A 23,898-nucleotide genomic window follows, 5' to 3' on the forward strand; every position below is an offset into this window, starting at 1 on the left:
AAAAGGCATTTATGCTAACTTAGGGAGGTCATTGCTAACAGTAAATAAATAAAAAGATGTTACGTTCCAGCTCCCATTCATTTCACCTAGGAACAGGTACCAGAATTAAGCAATGCTATTACTGGAAGGAAGGAATTACAAAACTCTTCTTTCTCACAGTTCCAGCTGGAAAAAGACAACCAGGTTTGGCTAAATGCTGGGCAAAAGGAAGAACTGAGCCACAAAACGAGGCCTGAGGAAAGCCAAGACAGAAGTTACCATTCAGTCAGCACTGAAAAAGCTGCACCAGAATCGATCCCTAGCAAACTGCTTGCCATCCAAATTCACATGGCTACTCCAGTTGGAGATGTGCAATAAATTCTAGCTTACGAGCAAGCCAGCATTTGGAAACAATTAACATCCCATTTTCCTTAACCATCATGTTCAGGCAGGGATGTATTTACTTCCTTTCCACATCCCTGTAGGAAGCAACAAAAAAAAAAAATATTATCTATGGACTTCACAGCTAAGGAAAACTAAACAGCAAGGTGTTCATATTGTAGGGTAATTAAGTTCCAACAGAGTCCTTATCAAGGCCATAAAAATAATTTGTAATTCATCTTTACCAGGCAATAAAAAGTTACTTTTTAGTTGAGCTCCCCAAACAAAGCAAGTTTTTATAACTCTTCATTTGTATTTGTCTACCATCTGGACAGCACTATCCCATATGGATACGCAGTAAGGTTTTGTTCATGTTTCTGCTAATTCTTCTTTGTTAGCAATACCATTCCCCAGTTCTACTCCTTCACTGTATGACCAGCATAGAACTGTCTGAAAGTGAAGAGAGCATTAATGAAAGTGTTGAAGTTTATGTTTAAAGTAAGTCTCCCAAATATTTTTATGTAAAAACTGATTAAAATTGTAGAGAACCCTGAATCTTGCTTAACTTGAAGCCCCTTTATAGCTAGTCTGACAGCAAGTCTTTGCAGAAAAAAAAAAAATTCACATCCCACATATTTCAGAGTACAAGCCAGGTAAGCTATGAGATGGCAATCTGTTTTTAGCACAAGGTTTGGCTTTCAAGCATTGCATTTCATTTTCCTTAGAGAAGTGAGAGATTCCCTTTCTCATACATCTGTCTAACCAAGTAAAGCAAACGTCTTCCCTGCAAGAAGCAGGGCTAAGGGAAACTGACCCAAATCCCTGCTGTACATTTTCAGCTGTTTAATAAGGCTTGCAGTAAAGTTCCCTTGCAGTTTCTGCTCCAGTTTCCTACTTTCCCAAAAAATGTCTGAACTTTGTATCTTAGGGACCTTTATTGTTCTGCTGTTGAATCAGCCAACAGTTCAAAAGTTACTAGAGAGAAAAAGGAGAAAATAGAGACAAATCCCATACACAGAGGCAACACACTCTGTAGCTGTTTCTAAACAGATCAAATTAAAAAATGAAAGGGTAGGAGAATGACCCAGCTTCTGAAAGGGAAGCTCTTCTTGCTCTCCATGCAGCACATTTCACCAGCAGAAGTATATAAAGCTTTGGCTGATGGATGCTGGAAGCATCAAGTAACAAAGACAGCTAGCTATATCTGAGGCATTCATATGTGATTTCAGGTAGCACTTCCATTCTGTTGCAAAAGATCACCTCCCAGTCTCAGTGAAATGCAGCATTTATTACCATCCTCAGCATTTCTGAACTTTTAAAGTAAATAGAGCAGTTCAGTTGGAAGGGACCTATGAATATCACCCAGTCCAACTGCCTGACCATACCAGGGCTAACCAGAGGCTAAAGCACATCCATGAGAGGATTGTAGCAGTGTGACCTGAGCACAGATAGGCACGAGACATCTAACAACCCAGCAGGAAACCCGTTCCAGTGTCTGACCACTGCACAGAAATGTACACAACACTTAAATTGAGGCCACGCTGAGGCTAAATACAGCAGGAAAATCACCTCTTTCAATTGCCTGGCTATGCTGCGAATATCCAAAGCAATTAAGCAATTCTGTGGCTGTTGCTGTTGTTACATTCCCATCAACTATTCGCATAGCTGCTCTCACTCTGACCTCATCTTTCCCAATTGCGTAAATCCACAGACAAATTGAGGACAGGAAATCAAAGGAAAAGGCTCATGTTGGTGGGGTGACAGTGAAGCAACTTGGGCCTACTCCTGTAAAGGAGCTACAGAGGTCCCAAGAAATTACAGTCACCACCATCTGACTCAATTAGCCATATGGGATGGGTGCTGTCCTCAATGGAAACTGGCTGCTGACTGGTGAACCTCCGGGGAGGAGACAGAGTTTGCATCCAAGGCTTCAAAATTCATATGTCACACTGTGTGGTTTGTCCACATCACTGCACTGACAAAACTGCTGCAGACAAGAGCTTTTCAGTTTCACCACATCATCAAGCATGGGGGTGAAAATGAGAAGTAGGGGGTACAGAGCCCCTGCTATGGTAAGCTTGAAGTCAGACAAGTTTTCATTTCTCTGGTTTTCAGCTTCATGCCTCAAACAATAAAAGGCTTTAGTAGATTAAAAAAAAAAAGGTATAGTTTATGAAAGGAGCACTTGGCCTAAGTGGAATGACAGAGAGGTTACTTAAGATATTTGTTGTTCGTCGTGGCTTATTAACACCCAGTGAGTGCTAATGCATGTCAGAGAGGTGAGAAGGTTTGTGCTGGTGTCACGGGGCCCACTGGTTAGTCACTGGGGATTTGCTGCCTCACTGGTGGCCACGAGCTGAGAAACCTGCACATGGCTCAAGGGATGTGCCAGTAACCCTTTCAGTATCTGAAAGGTGGCTGTAAGAAAGAAGGGATGGAATCTTTTGCAGGGTCTGTGGTGACGGGACAAGGGGAAATGGGTTCAAAGTAAGACAGGGAAGATTTACGTTGGACTTAAGGAGTGTTTTATAGTGAGAGTGCTGCACAGGTTGCACAGAGCTGAGGTGGAAGTCCCATCCCTGGAGACATTCAAGGCTAGGCTAGACCAGGCTCTGAGCAACCTGACTGATCCATGCATATCCCTGTTCATGGCAGAGGAATTGGACTAGATGATCTTTAAAGGTCCCTTCCAACTCTAAGGATTCTGATTCTACCCCCCCACACACCACTCCTATTAGACAACAAGTCATACAAGCAAACAGTTATTGCTTTCTCTCTGCTTTAGCTTGCCTTCAGGGTAAAATTCATAAGCATGCAGCACATCACTAAATCAGTGCTGCTCCTCTTCAGGAGTGAGCATGAGAAGAGACCCCAGGTTAATCCAAAATCAGCTCAATTCTCTTCTAAACAGTAACTCACTGCTCTTTGTCCTCCAGAATAAAAAGATGCTTATTTCAGAGGAAATATACCTCCACTGATCTATTTACACAGATCACTGCAGGCAGGCTGGTTTAAATTTTAAACTTCATCTTTCTTTAGTGCAACTTTCGTGCTCTACCAGTAGCTTTATGATGAACAATAAAAATTAATTCTCTTTTAACAGTCTGGGGACCCACTCATTTCCATAGCCCTCACACAACAGAGAAAAAATTTAAATATGTTGTCTACTACCCTGATAGCATCACCCTTTTGTAAAGCAGAAATCAGAAGAGGATAAAGAACTTAAAATTCTTCTCTCCATACACATGCCTGTTGAATTTCATTCATTTTCAGCTTTCAAGAAAATACACTATTATCCCTCAAATACAACTCATATTCAGCCCTTAAAACTAGATCCTCCAACAGATGCTTCAGAAACAAAACTCAACAGCCAACACTTTCTGGGAGGTACAAGACCCATCTTACCAACCTCCAAGAACCTCAAGCTAGCAACATGCTCACAGGACCCAGGAGCAGCCTGGCTGCACGATGTCTCACCTTATCACCAGACAGGCTTTGTGGTTTCTGTAGCACAATGTAACCATGTTTCATTAGCATTCTGAAATGAATAGCAAATAATCAACTAGAGGGATAATAGCCATACGAGATTCTCAGAGCCAAAGGTTATGACATGAGATGAAAACCATCTGATGCTCCAACCACAATTCCTATTAAATTTGCAGGATTTCAACTTCCACCTACAGTTCCAATAGCTAATTTCTAAACATTACAACCATTAAAAAAAATAAGATTCTATTGCCCTGCTCCGCTGTCATACTCTGTTTGCACAACGCACATGTGTCCATGGATATAAAAGCCAAATGTTTAGTTTTAAAGAATGCATCTTGAATGTAAATTATCATCTCCATCCCCCTGCACAGTAACAATCTTCATAGCAAAACTTTCCAAGATGTTTAGAAAGTAGCTATTGTCGGAAGCATAACTGCACGGATGGGTAATTTCCACTCAGCTGATCTGACCCATGCATTCATTTCATTCATTTTCTCCATCATTATTCATGCATATACTGAAAATATATATTTATTACCGTATTTTTTCTTGGTTTGTGAAGAATCAAAAAAATTATTAAAAAAAAAAAAAAAAAAAGACATGAAGCTTAAGCATGTTTCGTTTTAATCTAAAGGGAATAAAAATGCTTCCCACCTCCAGACACGCACACACCCCTACCTACATCAGAAAACTCAGAATAATCTAAGATTGGTCTTAAAAGCTCAAGAGCTTCTTAACTCAAGAGCTTTCTTACTCCCACTGCATCCTGGTGATAGATTGCCTACAGAGCCACCTGCTGAGGACACAGTCAGTCTCTGCAACAGCAGACAGAAAGGACTGGGAGGAGATTAAAAAAATAATAATAACAAAGGCCAGAGTTATAGGTCTCAAAAAATGGCCATTATGTACATTTCCTGACCTGTAGGACAATCTGAGTTGCAGCAGGGCTTCACCTTTCCCACCCCCCGTGAAGATGTAAATGTTGCTTAAGAACATGTTATGGCTTTTTCCTGTCACCAGCTAAAGATTTTGCACCTGATCGGACGATCCATTATATAAAAATAAGCCAGCATTAAAGCTTAAGGAGGAATGAGGTGTTACTGGGGAATATTTATCTGATGAACATGTAATGCACAGCTCCAGCAATGAGTCTGACACCGAGTAAACCCATGTTTTGCAAGAGGATAAGGAAGTCCAAAATCATGTTTTATAAAGGAGAATAAAAGAAAAAAAATAACAACCACGCTGCTAGCATTGGCAGTTTTGAAATAGAAGAAAAACCATGTTTTTCCACTTCCTAAATGGCAGGTAGCTTACAATGGCACTCGCTAGCAGTGAGCACCCGCTCCTCTTACCTACACAGAAATGCTCTGCGGAGAAGAAGGAAAAGCCATTACACTGTGAAATGCATACGCTCACATAGGTCAAATAGCCAGCCAGCAACTCTGCCCTATTACTGCAGAAACTAAAAGTGAGGCCAAATGCTATGACTTCTGCTGGTTCTTCCCACTACAGCCTTGCCCTTCTTCTGATGGCTGAACAGTGCAAGCCACCAACTGCTATTGATTTCTTGAATTCCTCCATGAGATTAGATGTGGCTGAAGGCCAGAGCACATAAAGGAAAAAGTATTTTTGTGGATATTTTAATGGCCAGCATTAACTTCTCATAAGGCATCCTCCTTTCCCTGAACTCATATCTTCATTTAACACTTAAATGCTGAGGTGTGAATGCACAGCCCTGTTTCCTACACAGTGAGGCACACACCACTCACAACTGAAAAGCCAACGCTTACCACACTGTGCATCTGAGATCATTCTTCCTTCCTCCTCTAAAGGCCAAGCTCAATCATCCACTGGATTGAATGGGTTTTTCCTCAGAAGGAACTGAGTCACGCCAACAATTCAGGATTATTGAGTTAGCATCTTTATTAGAAAAATTATGGTACAGTACTCCCAGCTTTCATCATGTGAGCCCAACACAACTCCCTGAACAGCTTTCTCTATGAAGCCAGAAAAGAGTTGCAGATTAAGTTCTTCTTCTGCAAAATAATTACTTAGTTTAAAGTTTAGATATCCAGACATGAAATCACTATGAAAACAAACCAGAAAATTATGGAAAGCAGAAAGAACATTTTTTCAATTAAATCACACTGCTATTTCGTTATTTTTGCCTGTAGACAACCTTCAGTAACACACAGAGAACACTGACCACAAGACAGTGCAGTTGCCCACAGGGTTGCTGGAAAGAACAGCTCCTTTTCAGTAAGGACAGAGCCAATGATGCCTGCCCCTTGTAAAGTCCAGACAGTTCCATAAGGTCCCTTGGTACGCTCCTTCAAGAGGCTGATCTACAAGGGGCTCATTAGCACTTTACCTAGCATCATTCACATCTGTACTTTCCAGAAAGTCCTTTTTTCTTTGACTTCATGTCAGCACGAGATTAAAAACCGAGCACAAACCAGCAGGTATCCCCAGCTGAACTCCACTGCTCTTCTCTTTGCCTACAGCATCCACTAGAAGAGTTCCAGAATTTTTACTTACACTTAACACAGAGATTTAATCAGTACAAACTGCGGACACTTGGACCTAAATGAGCTGCCCATGCCTTCCATGAGGCTCTTCTACCATCTCTCAGTAGATGGAGCAGAGAAGATCTTCAACCTATTATTTTCAGATACAGGTAGAAGCAAACTGCTCAGTTAGGCTGGAGCAGCTCACTGAGGCACCACAGCTACGAAAGTAACTTCACATCACAGTCTGGAAAGCATTAGGAGAAAAGAAGGTGCATACTGTCTGTGGTTTCCCTGGAAAAGGCAAATTGCCCTCTTTAATTCAGTAAATAGCTTGCAAATATATCCCACAGCGTCTAGATTCTATCCATTATCTCTCCTTGAATATTTAATTGAACTTTGTCAAAAAGTCTGCAGTTTTCTAACTGATTCAGGCTATCAGCAGAGAACGCACCCATGCCTTGTTCCCACTTAACTTCCCCATGAAATTGACAAGGATCAAGAAGCCATATTGATGATATATAGATATTGATATATAGATGAATTTATTGCCCTTAATGACTACTATTGATTATAAGACCTTGTCGCAGCTCTCATAATAGAATTAAAACTGATTATTCGATGGTAATATTTCTGTCAAGACAAAAAATTTAATCTGGATGTGTTCAATGATACTTTTCTCCCAAGAATTATCTTGAAAGTAATGCCTTCCATCTCATTCAGTATGCATGTGAAATGGCAATACACTTGGATTGGGGTGCTTAGAACACACAGTTTTCTTTCTCTTTGGTTAACACTAATAGTGCAGTTAATTACAACTCTGTATTGCAGACATTAAATCTGTAGCAGAACACACTGGACATGACCAGGCTGCAAGCACCTCCTGAATTCAGGCTGGAACATAAACAGCCTGAAAACTGCCCTGAGTCGGTCTTCCCATTTCTAAACAAGGTTGAACATCAGTTTCCTAAATGACACCAAATCACTTGCCTGGGAGGCTACCTCCCTTTTCAATCCACATGGCCACAGCTGGAGCCCCTTTGTTACAGACAGGACATTCTCTAAAGGGGGCCCTCCTCTGAATTTCAATAGATCAAGAAAGAAAAGCCTCGAGACAGGAAAGCAAGGCTTATCCCCTTAGGCAAGCTTATTGGGACCAGTGAACACAGCCAGAACAATTAGTTGGAAACAAAGGATCTGCAGGCTGATTTAGGTCCGATTTTCTAGTCTAGTTTGGTGTTCTCTATTTACCGATGAAGGTGATGGAAGCTTGACTATTGCTCTCCCCTTTTTCTTCTCTGTTTTGTCATCATACTTTCAATTACAGAAAACCAGCCCGTAGGCTAGCACAAGGGCTTTTTTCAACCTTTGTATACTGTTAATTACAGATTAAATTAATAAATTAATTCATAGTCAAAAAGCCACGCTATTTCTAGAGCGAAATGTTTATAAAATCATTAAATTTGAACAGAAGAAAAAAAATATATCCTAAAACACATCATTTTAATTAGAATTCACGCACTACCACCATTGAACTGTGGAGGCTTTGATCCCTCTGGCATATGGACCAGGAAACCAATTTACAATTCCACTGCAAACAGCCCTGGACCATTTTATTTGTGTGTTTGTTTTAAAATAGAACTTGAACTTGCAACTTGGATTTAAAATTATGTAGATTATTTTCTTCTCTTCTTTCTCCACACAAATCCTCTTTACCATAATATGTTTTCTGACTCATTCACAGCTGCAGGGAATGGAGTCTTCAAAATCTCTGCCTTCGAGAACACCACCCCAACACTGTGCTGGGCATAAAAACAAACATATGCAGTTCCAACAAGCTTTATTCCTACGGTAGCTGAAGAAAAAAACAGCTGACTTCCAGGAAATAAAAGCACAGGTCACTGCCTATTATAGAAGTTTATTATATAGTCATGTCTGTGTTACTTCCTAAAGGAAAACCAAGAAACGTAGAGTGATATTTTACACAGTATTTTAAATGAAGGCAAAAGATTCAGTAAGTCAGGTCCAACAAAAAAGCCAGAACAGAGAGATGGGCTCAGGCCAGCACAGAGCAGAAGATATAATTTTTCCCTTTCCAAATTTGATATGCTGCTTTCCACAAATGCAATTCCGTAAAAATTTCACTTGAGCTACAAAATATGAAAATTAGTCTTTTCAAAAAGACCGCACAAAAAGGTCTGACCTACTTCTAACACAAGCTACAATTTTAAACAAACCACTGTGGTATTTTTTCTTCAAGATGTAGGCTGTTTTTCTTATACCATACCTCCATTTCTGGATCTGGCATCAGCTGTTAAATCATTAATTGCCTGCCACAGATATGGTTAAAGTTGCATTAAGTGGTCCAAAGTGGGAAAGAACTTACATTTTCTTTCAGTTTTGTAGGCTTTTTAGTTAGTTGGATCTTTTTTCCTCTTTTACAAACCTCTCCTGAGTAGTTAAGAATCAGCACCAAACGCTCAGTCTCACACTGACCAATGAAAGCTCTTATTTGTTCCAATTTTCTGCCTTTTTTTTTCCCCCCCACCAAGAAAAGAAGATTAAACACAACAAGAAACTTGTATTCAAATCTATGGGATAAGAGATTACAGACCTACATTACATAGAGATCAGACTTGGACTCCACATCTAGAACTGAACTTTGTGGGTTTGGTTATCAGAAGGGACATCAGAGTATGTGCAAAGAGGGAGGTGGGGTGAAAAAGTTTGATACCAGGAATGCACTTGAACCACAAGGGGCACAACTTCATCAGCTGAGTGCCCTGGTGCTTGAAGGAAGGAAAAAAAAAGTAGAAAACATGAAGGGAGGGAAAAAAAAAAAAAAAAAAAAAGGCTAGTACTCCAGCATTTTAAAACCCCAGCAACCAAATGGAACATCCTTTCCAAAATGTAAAGACCAGTACTTATGTTTGGGGAAGTTTTGTTGTGTTTTTGCTTTTTTTTTAAAGTTGGTTTGGCTCAGAATTAGTGAAAGACTTTATCCAACAGTCCATGCACTGAGCCAGCATTTATCAGGTTTCAATTTCCAGCTGAAGCCACGACTGTTGCTATGAAAACTAAATGTGCAATTGTATTCCAGAAAGCAAAGAAATGAAAAAGACTGTACTGGAATGCAACAAATATATGCATTGGCACTAACAGTAAAAAATGTATTATAACCAACCTGTGTCATAAGCAGATTTTTCTCCTTATTATTAGGGAAGAAATGTGCAAATCAAGTGCATTGTCTGGCCAGAGGGTATTATGTGAATGTTTATAAATTCCTCATTGCTCAACCTCAACAGATTAGTCTGTCTGTTAAAATATGAAGCAGCAGTTGAAAGTCACCCCCACTGCTGTCAATCCAGTGAGAGACAACAGCTTGTCCAGTAGATGGCCAGTCTAGCCAGACAAAAGCCTGGATGCTTCATGGGAAGCATTTAAGCCAAGACTCACACAGCCCTAACATCTCTTCTGGACACTTCAACACAGTGTATGTAAGTCGGCTGAAGAGAAAGGGGACAGGTAAGTCTTATTTTGACTGACTACAAATTCAAGCAACAAAACTCACGCACGTTCTAAGAATACATAGTGAGCTAAGATAGTTCTATATCCATGGAAGAGAGGGTCAAACCATCCAGATTTTGTAGTTTACTGAAAAATAAGTTCTTTTTCCAATCACTCCGAAACACAGCAAAAATTCTTCCAGCTACATCATGTAAAAAAACAAACAAAAACCCACAGCCATTCTCCTACTTTCAGAATATTTAAGCATCTTCTGTTACTATGTAGAAGTTAGCATCAACATCAGAAGAAACAGATACAGACAGCAAATAAGTACATAAAACATACATTCAACTTTCATCATGGTCTCAATTTTTGGTAAGTTTCTAATGGAATAAGTTAGGAGCCCCAGCTCTTTCCTTTCTTACCATCAAGCTGACAACAAGCAGTAAGAAAAACGCCTTTTAACAGCACGAAGCATCTAGACCCAGGAGCCGTACCTAAAATTTCATCTGAAGAAGGAAGGCTGAAAAGCTGTCAGCATTCATTATTTGAGCCTGCTGACATACGCTGAGTATCCCTCCTTTTGCCTAATGTCAAAATGTTGAATGTGCTTGATCTACAAGTTGTCAGCTTCATACATTAAGGAAAAAAGGTCCAGATGGACCATTTCGTTCATACTCACAGAGGCTCTGTTTTGCAAAAAGCTCTCAGATTAGAGTAGCTTCAAGCAAGCATTTCCTGCTCTGTTAAAGAATGGCAGTTTAAAATCATCACATCTCTAGAATCTGAAGTTCTCCTGGAAGCAGTGACCCATTCTCCCTATCAGTTGGAGAAAACACAACAAAGGAAAAAAAAAAAAAGCTGGATTTCATCATACTAGTATTCATGTTGCTACAAAAAATTACTCAGTTACTGAGTAATATACACAGTATTTCAGACAGCTTTACGCTTTGTATGTCTCCATGAATTAGGACTAGACAATAAACACTTTGAGCTCGTAAGAACATAGGAGGTGACAGACACTGCAGTCCACAGTCTTGCAAATCTTGTAATCTTGAATTAAATGAGGAATAAGCTATGGGAAGTCTGGAAAGAATTTAAGGACAGGGCAGAGTTGGTGAAATTAGCAAACGGGGATAAATAAATAAATATGTAAATAAACATGTCAAAGATGAAAGTATGAAGGATCACAATAGGAGTGAGAAATCTGCAGTAAGGAGCGATCAGGAGAAATATTAATGAAACAATCAAACAAAAACCAGAAGAAAAGCAGAAACAAAAGTCCAAAAAACACGTACAATAAGCTATTATGCTGTAATAGGCCTGTTTGGGAACATTTTTTTTCCTCCCTCTTAGCCGCTTTAATGAATATGCCATTTCACAAACACTTGAGATAAACTTCTCTCAACCTGAAAGGGGCAATCTCTGCCCTCAGCACTCACACTGCTGGCTCTATTTTCACTGCAAATGGGGCACAGCAGCAACAGCAGTAAGCAAAGCAGGCCTATGTCCTCAAAAGCAGTAAGAAGGGGTCACCTGCCATGTTTGCATTAGGTCTGCAAGCAATATACTCAGTTCATTAAAGAACTCCAAAGGCTGCTCACTAGAAATGTACCAAAGTAGGCTCATTTGCACACAAGCTACAACACCTTTCTAGGGTTACCCCCAACAGTCATGGCTTCAGCCACTTCACAGAGTGGTTTATTCCTGAACAGAAGAACAGCTTGTCCAGCCCTGCTCTCTACATCCAACCTCCCCTCCCAGCAGCCACTGGAAACAACTTCAGCATGGTCAGACCCAAAGCCTCACAGTGGAAAACCACATGAGGAGAAATATACTGACGCTTTTCCATGCAAACAAGCACCACGTGAATCACTGCTCACCTTGCTCTTAACCACAAGCACATCCTTTACAAACCAACCTACTCAGCAACTGGAAACATGAGTGGCTTACTGATGGGTGCTACATATATGGCACCAGGCTGAGACCGTGCTACCAGCAGAGTTTACCTCTATCGTGGGTAAATGGAGATGAAAGGCAACCAGATAGCCATCCCCTGGGGCATATACTTCTCACTGACTCCCTCTTAGCTGGTAAGTGACCAGGAAAAGGAGGAAAGTAGCAGAAAGGGTGTCACATAGCCTTCAGTCTATCTCTGTGTCTTGAAATGGTTGCAATAATGAAAAGTGACACCACAAAACCAAACCCTTGCAAATATCTCGGTGCAAAAATGTGGACTGAAAGACAGCTCCATGATTTTGCAATTCTTCTCCCATTCTTCTCTTAAATGCAAATTTCTAACACCCTCAGTATACGGCCTCTTTTGTGCAAAGTATCACGTGCATAATCACCTCTGATGATCCCTGCTATCAAGTGCTTGTCAACTTGCTGGCTTCTGCCCATCAATTTTAGCATCTCTCTCCTTTTCCAGTATTATATTTGAAAAGAAGTAAAAAAGGGAAGAAAAAAAAAAAAAGTGTCTGACTCCAATAGAAAGAAAGTAATCTGAAATCCTTTAAACAGTTGTGCTGTTAAATTGACACGAGTTTAACAACGTGTACTTGGCACATTCCTGCTGCCACAAATGCAAGAATCTTTTTCAGAAAATCTCATTCAAAGCAGGGAAATATTTAAAACACACTGAGCGTTGGTCTGATGGTTGTTACAAAGTCAGTTACCAATCGTGCTCTATTTCCAAGCCACAAGTGATCAAACAACAGTGACTTCATAATCAGAAAGCATCCTTGCAAAATCTCCTTTTATATAGAATAATAGCAGGATGGGGAGGAAAGCCTTATTCCCTCAGCATTGCAACTCCACAGCAGCGCAGGGATGCAGCAGGGAAGGAAGCCTGCTGGACCTCAGCATGGCTGTGCAGTGAATAAACCACTAGGGACAGCGTTACTTCTGCCAGCTCTATGGGTACACAGTGTTTTGTAGTCTCCAGGGTACCTAAATTCCCAGCTTCTACTACAGGCATTTTTTAGAATGAGAAGCTGTATGTCTGCACCGCAGCTCAACACCTACCAAGCTTTACAGAAGATGATTTACTTCTAGAAAAAAATCAACAACCAAGCGATAGTAAAGTCACAAACAAAGAGGAAAAATCGATGGCCTCACCAAAACCCTATGCACATCTTTGTTTGAAAGTCAGAGAATTAGAAAAAGTTGTGGTTGGCAAACTATTCCAAAGAAGCCTGACAATGGACCAGGATGTACCACGTGTCATCATGCAGGTGTACTGGCACAACTCTGTGAAAGTTTATTTTCCTTGTTCCAGCCACATCTACAGGCATCAAACCTCTCAGTCCGCCACTGAACGCATCCGTCTGAGGCACCGAAAGAAGAAAGCCACACATCTTGTGAACAAGAGAACCCTGCTGCCTCTGCATCAAGATGGAAAACAGAACACAGACCAACTTCACTTCGCAGGCTGGACACTGTGCAAAAGAAAGCCTGTGGGCCCAAAACTCAAAATCAAAGAGGCTCCTATGAGGTAGAAAAAAACAAAGGGCGGAAGGAAGGGCGGAGCACGGCGTTTCTCCATCTGCAATTTGCAGCAGCGTGGTTCTGCTGTCAGGAAGTGCCCTGCACACAGCAGCGGTTCAGCAACAGTTACACCTTCATGTAGAAGCTATGTGGCATTATAAGGTTTTTTCAGGGTACTTCTTTATATAATCACAACTACTGAACTGCAGATACTTTCATAAGACCGCTCCAGAATAAGTAGGTAAGAAGATTTTTTCCTGTTCACTCAAAATCCATTTGAATTGTATACCTATAAAGTTTTTCCTGGCGTGTGCAGAACATTCTGGGGGGGGGGTGGAGAGGGGAAGGGAAGCAGAACAGTAAGGATATAAACCACCTCATTTTTTCCCTCCTGTTCTTTTTACAACACTCAATGACACACTTAAGCTGCAAGCTAGAGAAGAGAGCATAGTGACTTTCAAACAGATTACAAGAGACAAAAGCAAACCAACTTGACTCCTGCAGCCTCCCCAGCAGGAACACTTGCCCACCAGGTACATCTCCAAATGTTCCATCCACACACAGGAACCCACAGACTATGCTGACAGCAGCATCTCCAACACCTGTTACGCTTCATGCTTTAGCATGAATCTGTTTTCTGAATGGCGAGTTGTTAAACTTGCTGCAGTGCTTCTAATAGCTCTGTGAAATGTGTGTTATGGTATTTTCCTGACAGCACACGAGAGGGACTTTTGCCAGCCAGCAACCACCGCTGCTCTTCCTCCTCCTTCTCTGGGTGCCGGCCATCAGATTAGCTGCCTACCACCTACTTATACAGCTTCAGAAAAGGAGGGGGAAGGGGTAATTAAGGAGAGACGACCTTCAAAGCAAGCAAGCAAACCTGCCGCTCTAACTGAAGGAACTGCATGAAAATTAAACCTTTTTTTTTTTTTTTTCTTTCCTGTGCAATATTTCACAAACTCCCTCAGTCAGGCAGGAACAGCACAGAGGATGGAAGGGACACGAACGGTGACAGATCCATAAATGCCCACACAGTTACATAATGAAGCTGAGGAGGCACGGCACGCGTGTCTGTGCCTTTGGGGAAGGAGGAGAGCAGCTCGGAGGAAGAGAAGGAAACCACGTCCTCACAGAACAGCGCTGAGCTCTGTGCAGTTCTTACTCAATTTCCCCTCTCCACCAAAGATAAATATTGTAACAGGGGGCGATCAGGCAGCTGAGGACACAGCCACAGAGAATCCACTTGCTTACGAACGTATCTAAAAACATCCCCATCCTGAAATTGCACTGTGAATGGTGTATCACGACACGCAGCCTACAGGCAACCATGTTTATACCGAGGCAATTAACACGCGCTGGGCTTCCTGCGCTCTTATTATCGTTGGCACTCACACCCCGAGCACCGGCAGGTTACGGGCTATTCCTATAAAGTTAACAACAAAACAGCACTGATTCGAAATATACTCACTGTTATTTCTCAGGAACTCCTATATTTACTTTGTATCATTCTCAGGGGAGAGCTGGACAGTTGTCTCAGTTCTGCAAGGAAAAGATATTCAAAATAAACCTTGCGAAGGCTCCGAGCCAGGAACGCTCACAGCTTTCGGGACTCGACACCCACCCACCCTACCGGGCTGCACAGCCCGAAACCCGCGGGATCCATCACCGCTATCGCCGGGATCGCAACTTCGCAACAGCGGCCCCACCGCTCCCCGGAGCCGAGCGGCGGAGGAGGCGGCGGAGGAGGGGCTGCCCCGCCGCGTACCGCCCCGAGCCCCCCTCCCGCGGCACGCACTTGCTGCCGGGCTCCTCCGGCCGCCTCCCGCGCTCGCCACTCACCCCGCCGCCCCGCGCTGCCGGCTTCCGAACGCCGGGGGCGGCCCGCGGCGGTGAGGGCAGGGCAGGGCGGCGGGCGGGGCTCTCGGGCCGGGCCGGGCCGCCCCCCGCCCGCGGCCGCCGGCCGAGGCCGCGCCGCTCTGACACCGGCGGGCTGCGCTTCCTCTTCCTCGCGGCGACGGCCCCCGGGCGCCGTGCCCGCTCCGCTGCGGGCAGGTGCGGTGCTCGCCGCCCGCCTCGCCTCGCCCTGCCCCGTCCCGTCGCTCGTCGCCGCCGCAGCCCCGAGCCCGCCCGCTTACCTCCTACAGCGGGCAGCCCCGTGCCCGCAGCGCGCTGCCGCCGAGCGGATCCAGCCGCCGCCGTGCCCACTTCCCCGGCGTCTCGGAGCGCGGCGAGCGGCGCTATCCCATCCCGCGGCCCCGGACCCGCGGTCCCCCGCCGCCGCCGCTCGCACTTCCTCTTCCTTCCTCCTGCTGGCCGGGACGCGACGTGCAGCCCGCGGGGCTCCGGCACCTGCGGGGACGGGACGGGCCCGGCCGCCTCTCTCCGGTCACGGCCGTGGCTCCTCCCGCACGGCTCCTGCGGAGAGCTCCCACCGTCCTCGCTGCCTTTACAATACGGTTAGTTTAGTTCCTTTAACCAGCAGAACCCGCACCGCCGCTCGGCCCCGCGGCGGGCACTTTGCCACGCGTGCCGCTACGCCCCGACCCTATCGAGCGGCTCCGAGCCCGGCACCGGGCGCCTCGAGCACAGCCGCTCCCGGCCCGACCGGGAGAGGGCGGCAGTGGCACGGCTGGGAGCCCCGCACCGCACCGCCGGCCCCCGAGGTTTGACAGCGGTGCCACTCGCTGGAAAAGCGGAGGAGTCAAATTTCTTCTCTTTTTAAAATCGCTGCAATTAAAAGAAGCGTGGTCAGCAGATTGAGGGAGGTGATCCTGCCCCTCTGTCCTGCGAGACCTCACCTGGAGTATTGCGTCCACATGGGGAGTCCTCAGTACAGGAGAGATGTGGACCTGTTGGAGTGCATCCAGAGGAGGGCTACAAAAACAATGCGAGGGATGGAACGCCTCCTCTATGAGGACAGGCTGAAGGAGCTGGATCTGGAGATGAGAAGGCTCCGAGATGACCTAATCGCAGCCTTTTAGTATCTAAAGGGGGGCTATGAGAAAGAACGGGGCAGACTCTTCACACGGTTCATTGCAATAGGACAAGGTTTCAAACTAAAAGAGAAGAGATTTAGATTGGACATAAGGAAGAAGTTTTTTATAAGAGGTGCTGGAACAGGTTGCCCAGCCTCATTCCTGGAGACATTCAAGGCCAGGCTGGAACAGGCTCTGAGCAACCTGATGGAGCTGTGGATGTCCCTGTTCATTGCAGGGCAGTTGGACCTTTAAAGGTCCCTTCCAGCTCAAACGATTCTATGATTCTCTGCCGTAAGAAACTGTACTTCAAAAGTACTACGTGACATACAAAGGCCAAGTGCAACAAACCACTAATCCTTCCAATAGTTTCACATAAGAGCAGCTCTCTGCACACTTACAGCTCCACTGCTTTCTTTGAAATCATCCCTGAAGAGCCCAGTCCCTCAGACCACAGCTGGCAGTGAGATACAGCGGTGTTCAGGGGCTCCTGGCCCTACAGCACCATAGGCACCACACAGGGTTGCACCTGTCACAAGAAGGACAAGCGGCACAAGGACTTGGCAAAAGTGAGTCCTGCAGGCTGCAACGTGTCATGTAACGGTACACGAGCTCTGAGCAATTAATTGGGCATGAGGCAGAAAGTGGCATGACTCACCTGAGCCACGCGCTGCTGTATTTATAGGACTGCATAACGTCTGAGACATCTCCATGGCAGGAATTCCCCACAGTTATGAGGCACTTCTTCAGAACTACTGGGCTTTGGGACCTCCCCCAGTGGTAAAATCCACAGAGAAGCCAGACATTACCCAAACTGAGATGCGTTGGTTCCTATGATCAATACACATTTCAAAGCATCCTCTTACACTGCTTTGTTAAGGCAGAACTCTGAAACTGAAAATGCAAGGTCCACATAGATATTATTTTAGAAAAAAAAAATAATCTTCTCTGAAACAATGGTGAGGTGCTGACACAGGCTGCCCAGGGGAGTGGTAAAGTCACCATCCCTGGAGGTGTGCAAGAAACACGTAGATGTGGCACTGAGGGACATGGTTAGTGGGCAATATCGGTGATGGTTTGACAGTTGGACTAGATGACCTTGGAGGTTTTTTCCGACCTTAATGATTCCATGATTCTGTGTAACAAAGCCACTTTCAAACCGTCTCGAGAGTTCCTCATAACCACATGTAGTCTACTGAAGGAAGGACAGGAGCAGTCCCAAGCAGATGGCTGGCTGTTCAGTGTGCAGCTGGACTATGTAATATTGACATTTTTTCTGTGTCTGTCTACCTGTATTATATTCCTGAAATAAAAACAGGCTGTGTTTACAGCTTAGAAAAGGACATTGTGAATACACAGTGAGATGTATGAAAGTTTTGTTTACCTCACCTTCCACTGTTGGTGCAGGAGCTGTTTCTATGTGTCCTCTCTTAGGAGTTAGCATCAGCAGTGAAAATGAGCACATGTAGCTGGAGGGATGCTTGGAAGAATATTAAGAATGAACAGTACTTTAAATGTTTTATATTTCAAACCTTTAACACCACATTTCTGATCTTCCTCTTTTGTCTCTCAGGTTCATCAATGAAAATCATAAAAAATCAATTTGAGTTGTACATGACTACAATATTTCGATTTCAAACAGTGTGGGAGAATGTTTATTTAACAGTGCTATTGTTATTCAGTTTAGAAGAACATATGTGAAGTATTTTCCAGTTTCTGGGGACAAAAGTAAGTGCACTGTTATACTGAATGTTCCTGAGAGACAGCAAGCAAGAGAATCAGTGCACACAGCCCAGTGAAGCCCCCTGCTCACCCATGGACAGCATTGCAACTGTTGCTCCAGTAGCAGTATATATCTCCAAAACTTGCTTGGAATGTATATTTACAGAAGTGTGTGGATGCTGTGGACATGTTCTAATTTATTTAATAGCAGTCCTTCCCATGGTGTCTGCTGCCAAACACGTGCTGTCGTTATAACTGTATACTGTATGCTGTGTCATAACGTACTGGAGTTGTTCTGATGTTGTGAGCGTAAGAAGTTTGCTAAATAATTCTAGAAAGCCAGAAGAGGGAGTGCAGGAACAGAAAACACCCAGAATTAAGCATTTTAATTGATGTGGCTATTTCAGCTGCAGCCTTAAAAAAAGTAAATCCAGGAAGGACTGGTGTCCTGCTTGGCTCTCTGACAACAGGAATGTGTCAGGATAGCACGGGGGGTGCCAATCACCTGCTGAAACCCAGCCTGGAGTAACCTCAGTGTGGCTGTCCCAAAATGTAGAGAGCATCACAGCCGTTAGTCATTTTTGCCAATGAAAACCTTAGATCCTGAGATGAAAGAGCTCCTGACAATTTTGGAAGAAGCAGAGTTTTGTCACAGTATTTCTGGCCAAGCTTTCCTGAGGCACTGATTATCTAAGATGGCTTCTGTTAAGCTCATTGGCAAGGATGGATGGATTATATTGTGCTTATGGGCTCTATGCATCATCCTTAATAATATCAGTATTTTAATTGTGTGCAATACGATTACTAAAGAATCTTATTTATAACCACTAAAGCGTACCAAGGTGCCAGCTGCGATATGAAGTACTGCTGCATTTGGTCTTTTTAGAAGCCACAGCTAAATTTTCCTTTATTATGATTTATTATGATTAGCTATCTCTTGTGTCCAAGTGAGGGCATTTATGTTTGCATGCATACACGCAATCATGACCTGTCAGATATTTCTATGTAGGTCTTGAAGATCTGACCTAAATTCACAGTGACATCAATAAAAATGGACTGTATCAGAAAATTCAAGCTTATTTTTCTAAGCTGCAGTATGCTCACAGATCTCCATACCCCAGTCCTAAATTGTAGTCATCAGTTTGCTCTTGCAGAGTCAGCAGTTTGCTCTCGCAGGCCTGTATGTGTAGTTTTATGTTTATATATTCATCTTATGAACATCTAGCAAAGAGTACTCAAGGTCCCTAATGATGTGAGGGTTATTATGACTGAGTTTAGTGTACCTATTCAACCTGTAAATCTGTTGTTGGATATACATCTGTATAAAACATGGAAAAGAAGACAGACTTTGCAGAATGGCCAGCTTAATGAAGAAATAAATACTTCACATAGAAGACATGTTTTAATTAACCTGTGAACAATGCTTTTCTAACGAGCAGTTTAGATTTTTTTATGGATTCATTACCATCTCATCTGGGCAGATTTATAATAAAATAAATTGTTAAGAATTACGATAGGGAAGCTGTAATATTTACAGTCATCACACCAATTATGAAATCCAAGCATATAAAAGCAGGAAAATGAAGAGGCCAAGAGTGGCTCTCGTAGTTGTCATGCCAGTGACCTACTGTGCTTTTGTATAAACATATCTCCACAAACTGCTCTGACTGCGTTCTCTTGCTGTTCTACACTTCTGCATGCCTATGAAGTACCTGTTCAGGAACTCATGAACAATCACAGAATCACAGAATTGTAGGGGTTGGAAGGGACCTCCAGAGATCATCGAGTCCAACCCCCCTGCCAAAGCAGGTTCCCTACACCAGGTAAGTCTAGAGGTAATTTTGTCACATTGTTTGAAGGAGAGAAGCTTGGGAAAATCAAAAATTTTGACAGGTTTAAAAATGAGACAAACAGCAATGCAATGTTGAAGCTTAGCAAGCTGCAGATGGAGACAGCTTCTCTTCTGTTGTCTGCTCTGCACTGCATTGGTGTACTGTGTGCAGTTTTAATTGCCACGGTACAAACAGGACATAAAACTGTTAGAATGTGGCCAAAGAATGGCTACGAAGATGGGGAAGGATCTAGAGGGCAAGATGTATGAGGAGCAGATGAGGTCCCTGGGTTTGCTCAGTGCAGAGCAGAGCAGCTGAGGGGAGGCCTGATGGCGGCTGCAGCTCCTCACAGGGAGCGGAGGGGCCTGAGGGAGCAGCGTGGAGCTGCATCAGGGGAGGGCCTGGTTTGGGATTAGGGAAAAGCTCTTAGCCAAAGGGCGGTGGGCATGGCCCAAAACTGCCAGGGTTCAAGGGGCATTTGAACAATGCTGTCAGACATAGGTGGTCCTGTGTGGAGCCGGGAGCTGGACTGGATGATCCTTGTGTGACCGTTCTGAATCAGGACACTCCATGATTCTGTGATTCAATGAGAACAGTCATTCATTAGAGCTGTCCGGTGTCATAAGCTGTCATAAGCTGTCATAAGCTGGTCCTAACCGTAAATGTTTAAGTCAGATCAGGCATTTTGCTGTGTCTTTGGGCTAAGCTAAAGCACTTCTACAACTTTAAACAGGAATTCAATTGAGTTTGATGATCTACAGCATGGAAGAACTGCAGCAGTACTTTATAACTTTGTCATTTATTTATCCCTTGTAGTGACTCTGATCCTGATAATTCTACACAAGAAACCAGCACAGGCCCCTCTTTGTAGGAAAAGTGCTGGATCATCTTCAGCTAACACTGGTAAGTGGTTGGTGCTTGACCTATGGTTGATTAGCAATCATCTTAGGTTACAGACCATTGACTTCCCATGACATTGAACCTTACCAGGAGAACACTTCCATCAGTGCCTGTGAGTGGGACATGCTGCAGCCACCTACCCCTAGATGCTGGCAGATACTTGCCCCTTGCCCTATGCAACACCAGCAGTAATGAGTGAGGAGAGTTTCACAGAGGTGACAAGGGATCTTGGGTCCTTTGTAGCTCCAAGTTCAGATGCCCGACAGGACTTGGCTAAAAGGAGACACAGTAAAAGAAGTCCTTGGAGAGAACAGAAGAGGAATTCTAATCGCGTTTTCAAGACATAACAGAGTTGTTTTCTGCATGTCGTGTTTCTTCTCCGCCACGCAGTGACATTCCTTATGTCTGTCATCAGATTAACATATTATGATACAGCCTCCTACTTGTTTTGACCACATTTAAGGATTAATATCTTTCCTACTCATCTTGTTTTCCTCCTTTTGAAAAGATAGAGCTGGACACTTGAGGAATTTCCCCAGGAGCTTTTAATCCCCCATACAATTGTGGGTGAACCATAGCAGCTTTAGGAATGCACTTCCTACCCTGTCTTGCTCTTTGCAGTCCTTTTGTTCTAAACTTTCTTTTAGCTTTGTTAGTCTAAGCTATAACTTCTCTAAGATATTTTTTTTCTCTCTATTTGTAGGTAACACATATTTCAGCTCCAATTTTGTGTAGGGTCTCTTGATACCACTGCAGCACAATTACTATTAATAATCCTAACCTTGTGAAGAAACTCAGCACATTTTGATTGAAGTTTCTGCTCCTTCACCACTTTACTATTCTGTTTGATTTGCAGGTTATCACATCACTGGACAGTGCATAAACCATAGAAAAATGTGAAAAGGCACAAAACTGAGGGGCTGTTCACTCCTTCAACATGCTGCAAACCTTTAATGTTCACCAGATTTTAGTCAGCTTGTGCTCTACATGGATTAATATTTGATAAAAGCAGCCTATTTTAATCAATTGAGCAGCTGTGTTGTATGTGCAGTTGAAGTCTGAGGGATGCTAGCCACAACACGTTTCACTACAGATCTTTAATATCAAAAAACATTTCCATCTTCCTGAGTAACAGCAGTGTCATTTATATTGCAAAAAGCTATGGACCACCATGCAAACTGCTAGTAAATGTCTTCCTATCTCTTGAACATGGGCTTTAACACACAGGGAAAACAGGCAACAGAAAACAGAGTGTAACAGAAATAACACAACGTCCTCTCCAGCAAAGCACAGCGTGGTTTGCTGCTATTCAAGGCCAAATCTTCCTGTCCCAAACTGAAGTGCAAAGAATACTGCACAAATAAACCCTCACAAGGACTCATTCACAAAACTTTTGATGGATTTGTAACTTTCTTGCTGCAAATAAAAGACTATTCTTTCTATCTTTCCATTTTAATCCTTTCCTAATAGTAATTGATCAAAAGCAATTGCTGGCAGCAAAGTGGTAAGGAAGAGCACAAGCTCACTGCTCAGAGGTGCCCTGGATGACCACTTTCCTAATGTGGTGATGGATTCACACGTGTATGTGGCTTTCCAGCAGTTGCAGAAGCTGTACAATGCACTCCTGAATACATTCCAGCATTTGCACTTAGCATTTTCCTTTTCTGCATTTATTATTCCATTATTATGAAAAGTCACTTTGCCTATAAAATATTTTGTCATACTTTGGTTTGCACATTTCTTGACGTGCAGTGTTCGTGCTTGAAAACCATTTCTTACCCATGCAAAATAAATAAGTAAAATCATTAGGCTTCAAAGCTGTTTACAAAAAACTCATCTGAACATCCTAAGCCTTGAACATATATTCTTTAGCTCCGTATCCTAAATAGCTTTCACTTAGTTCACTTAGGACAAACACACACAAAATTGGACTGCAATTTTCAAAAGAATCCACTTCAATATATGTGACTCTTCAGAGAAATTGCAAGGACTTAAGTAATATGTTCAATTACATCACCATTGGACTGCAGATTCATTTATGTTCCTCTGAAGAGCTGAGTTCACGTTGGGAATATCCTGATGTGTTGTAACCCAGTGGAGGGATGAACCACTCTTGTACTTTCCTGTGTCAATGTGTTTCTTGGGGGCACTTATATCATCCATTTTTCACACCTCCTTTAGGCTTTTCCTTTTTGCCATCATCAGCTTATTCAACAACTACCTGTGTCAAGGCCTTGTGGAAGTTATGGGCCATATATATATTTTTCATGGGCACTGCATTACATTTCTTCTACTTTCCATTTTTACGAATTCTTATCTCTGTTTTCAGTGATCTTTTCCCCCAGCAAACAATCTCTGCTTCAGAGCTGGTAACCTACAGCAAAGGGGCAATGGAGAGTGCCTGTGGGTCCTGAGCTGCCCCAGCAGATTATGAATCCAAAGCTCTCACCGGAGAGCAACCATCACTCTGCCAATGTGACCAGTATGGTTTCCAAGCCTACAGTTATAGACAAGAGAATGATTTATTTGCTGGAATGTGGAGTTCTGAGTCAACAAAAACTGTTCATGTACTCAAAATTAATGAATTTGATTGGATGCTTTAGGTAATCTATTTCTATATATATGTAAAGAGGGGAAGGTTTTAATCTGGCAATTCTAAATGATAGAGGAAATCTCGTGATTTTTCAAGACTGAAGCTGCCTAAAGTTCTTGTCATTTAAAGTGCTGCAGAAAATGTAATGGAACATTCGATTCAACACAGAATAAAAATGCATGGGAGAAGAAGTTATTTTGATTAAAAAGAAAACATTTTTCAGATCAACTCAAAAATATTTAGAGCATGGAAAGAATTTTCCAGTTCAGCTAACAAATCGATGGACACTTTAGTTGAGTAGCTCTAATTCACACCCTTTTTAATGGCATTATATTCAAAGGATTGAGCACCTGCAACTCCTTTTCAAGTTGGACATTTAGTATTTATAAAATCAATGGGAGCATCTGGATGTGCAGCACTTGTGGAAAAAAAACCAAGCCTTTCATTTAGCAGGAGTTTGTAAGCAGGGTTAGAAGTGCCTAACTTCACACACCCCACTTGGAAGTGTTGTTGGCCACTAC

At 43.0% G+C, this 23,898-nt stretch overlaps 1 protein-coding gene and 1 long non-coding RNA gene across 9 annotated transcripts in view; one reads left to right on the forward strand and one right to left on the reverse strand.

Annotated features, from left to right (window-relative positions):
- Positions 1-16,139, reverse strand: part of ELMO1 (engulfment and cell motility 1) — a 295,982-nt gene extending 279,843 nt beyond the window's left edge. For 4 of the 8 annotated variants that reach the window (XM_090142301.1, XM_090142300.1, XM_031590444.2 and 1 more), the window contains exons 1-2: positions 15,491-16,139; positions 14,824-14,894 (exon numbers count right to left, since the gene is read on the reverse strand). The gene's annotated coding sequence lies outside the window, so the exon portion shown is untranslated. Of the gene's footprint in view, positions 1-14,823; positions 14,895-14,976; positions 15,121-15,150; positions 15,279-15,490 lie in introns of those variants that run through there. The other 4 variants (XM_031590446.2, XM_031590448.2, XM_031590445.2 and 1 more) reach the window with 4 other exon arrangements.
- LOC149917403 (uncharacterized) lies at positions 16,134-22,414 on the forward strand. Its single transcript, XR_016467640.1, has 3 exons — positions 16,134-19,875; positions 20,701-20,787; positions 21,641-22,414. It is a non-coding gene; the product is annotated as an uncharacterized LOC149917403 (long non-coding RNA).
- Positions 22,415-23,898: the final 1,484 nt, after the last annotated feature.

Source organism: Phasianus colchicus, chromosome 6, assembly GCF_987193195.1.
Source record: "Phasianus colchicus chromosome 6, bPhaCol1.hap1.1, whole genome shotgun sequence".
NCBI lineage: Eukaryota > Metazoa > Chordata > Aves > Galliformes > Phasianidae > Phasianus > Phasianus colchicus.